This window comes from Nelumbo lutea, chromosome 7 (genome assembly GCF_056320005.1).
Source record: "Nelumbo lutea isolate HS-2025 chromosome 7, American lotus-T2T, whole genome shotgun sequence".
Lineage (NCBI taxonomy): Eukaryota > Viridiplantae > Streptophyta > Magnoliopsida > Proteales > Nelumbonaceae > Nelumbo > Nelumbo lutea.
Window position 1 is genome coordinate 55,168,560 of NC_142690.1, and position 2,843 is coordinate 55,171,402.

Below are 2,843 nucleotides of genomic sequence, written 5' to 3' on the forward strand. Positions count from 1 at the left end.
TTTTTTGTTTGTATGAGTTGAGTTGAAAGTAAAAACAGTATACTTGAAAGTATAATAACAGTGAAAAACGAGTCCTCGTTTGAAGAGTTTTTTGTTAAATTATTACTGTTTAGTCCACTCCAAAAATCTTACCTTCACCCTACAGTTGGGGTAGGTGTCAGCTTGAAACTGATGCCAATTCACGGGTGGATATAAGCGTTACAGGTGGAGATGTTTATAATTTTAAAATGTTGTAGGTTTGCAGTTGAATTCAGAATTCTGTGAGGTAGAATGCAGTCAACTTATCCCTAATTTTAGATGTTTATAATAATACACTGTAGTCAGGTCACTCAAGCTTGAGTCAAGAAAGGTTTCTCTCACATTATTAATTCCGAGTCATTGCGCACATGATTTAGAAATTCGTTCCTATGAAACAACACAGCTACACACATACAGAGAGAGGAGAGAGAGAGAGAGGGGTAGGCAGAGGCCCCATTGACTGCCATTGCTAAAGAACAAAAGATTTAGTTACAAACAGAATATTGTCTGCAGAAAAGTATGACAAAATAAATGTAGTTGCAGCGTGTCTTCTTGACATTTTGTATTTTTCTAAGGGTGTTGTTATTTTCATTAAAGTTGAGGAGAACCCATCAGATTTTAACTTATACACAGACGCACATGTCTCTGCATATGTGTATGTCTGCGTATGTATGTATACAATACATACATGTATGTATGTATTTATGTGTCATACATGCAACAAATAAATTATTTGCAAGTTGCTTCAAAGAAATAGATGGAATAAAGAAAAAAAAAATACAAATGAAAAAAAAAAAAGGAATAGGGAATGCTTATTGAAGCACAAGAGCAGAATCACTTCCAAACAAGGTTGTTGTTCATCCTTTTTTCTCTGATTTTTGGCCCAACTTCATCTTAATTATCTATTGCTCCAATTTCTGCTTAATTTTGGTAAATCAATTTTCTTTACCAAAACTGTGGCTTCTTTTTGGGCTTTCGGCCGCCTGCAGCAACAAAGTTGCTGGGAGAAGCTCATCCAAATGCAGCCTGAAGAAAGCTTACCAGTTACCAGAGAGAGAGAGAGAGAGAGAGAGGGAGAAAAGAAACTTTGTAGAGAGAATCAGAAATACCTGTGTCTTGGTGTGATAACATACAAGGACTGCTGAAGAGGAACAAAGCAATTTATGGCGATCCCCAAGAACACCAATCTCTTTTGTTTTTCATTTTTGTTGGGGAGTGAGTGATTGAAGCTGCAAGATGATCTGACGGAACCAAATATACCTACAGAGCTTAATTGATTGGACAAGCTTAGGAAAAGAATAGCTAGCCTAGCCTCTTATTAGGTCACTGAAGCTTGGCCTACTGATCAGAACTCTATTACTGCACATAATCTTAACTAATCATTCTCTAGTAAAGGACTGGAAAAGGAGAAAAAAAAACAAAAAACATCAGAACCCAATAGGGAACATATATTTTTCTATCACAGAGCTCCAGATTAAGAGAAAGAGAACAACTACTTTGGGTTGGGAATCCTTTTCACTGAAAAGAGGATATCAGATAGGAACTGGGCTTTCTAAGATCCTCTGAACCCAACCATCAACCCTGTAGTCTGTATGTACTACTGATACTAATAGCTCTTTAGCATGCATCATCAGTCACTTAATTATTCTGCCTATGTATGTGACCACAAGAACAATCCATCACATACACCAAATTAACAATCTGTTTTCTGGGAGGAGGGGGGGAATTCAAAAGAATGAAATCTCGTGATAGCTAGGACATAGGAAATGCTGTGTGGTGCAAGTACTAGAGAAGATAAGACTACAGTATGCCAGAGAAAGGGTTACCATTTTCTAAATCAGATCATGCTGGCAGCTTCAATCTCTCAAACCAACATACCCAAAAGGGGGTGGAGCCAAATTCTGGACTGAATTCTGGGCTCTCCTAGAAACTCCTTGAAATAGATTCATCCAAGGGAGAACAACCCCAGAAGCTCATCTACTCTCTCCTAACATTAACATAAGCAGAAAGAGAGAGAGAGAGAGAGAGAGAGAGAGAGAGAGAGAGAACCTGCTGCAACACGAGACATGCATGCTGTTGTTGGTAAACCCTCGTGACCCTCTTCCACAGCTATATATAAATGCACCTCCCTCTTCTTGTACAACCATATACAGTGTTTTAATGGTGGCTTTTGGTCCTTTCTTACAGCTATTGACAATGACACCTCTCTCTCTCTCCTCTCTTTCTCTCTCTATCTCTCCTTTCCATGGATTTTATTTTTATTCCTCCACCAAGATTGTACATTTCTTTTATATGAAGTGTAAGTATTAGCCAGGTTGGTGGAAGGGGTTGAGGGTATCGTTTGTCTTTAGCATTGGGTGGTTCTTGTGTCTTGATGTCACGGTTGACAAATCACGACGTATAGACAAGCCTTATGGAGAAGGACCACACCTTTTTATACTTAATTATGATGGATAGGTCACATGGTTTGGCACTGTGATCTCCATCTGATGTCAAAGAGTTGAATCTTCGTTTGGTTAGGGTGTTCTTTTTTTTTCTTTCTTTTCTTCAAGTTTGGTTAGGGTGGTTATTCTGATGTGAAGTGATCACAGATGTCTGAATTAGTTTTTTTTTTTTTTTTTTTTCTTTCTTTTTGATAGATCTGCAGATAGCCCAACTTGGTGTGGCTAAGGAATGTGCAGAATTAATTATTTCTCCAAGAAACTATTGAGATTAGTTTGAAAAAACAGTATTTTGGTAAAAACCCATCTTTTCTTATATTATACATTTATTCGTTAATATCATTAATTAAAATGATATAAATGTAAAATATAAACCACTTTTCT

At 37.2% G+C, this 2,843-nt stretch overlaps 1 long non-coding RNA gene across 1 annotated transcript; it reads right to left on the bottom strand.

Moving 5' to 3' along the window:
* Positions 1 to 576: 576 nt before the first annotated feature.
* Positions 577 to 2,169, bottom strand: LOC148846462 (uncharacterized). Its single transcript, XR_016101748.1, has 2 exons — positions 1,128 to 2,169; positions 577 to 1,044 (listed from the first exon to the last, which is right to left on the bottom strand). It is a non-coding gene; the product is annotated as an uncharacterized LOC148846462 (long non-coding RNA).
* Between the last annotated feature and the right edge of the window lie 674 nt (positions 2,170 to 2,843).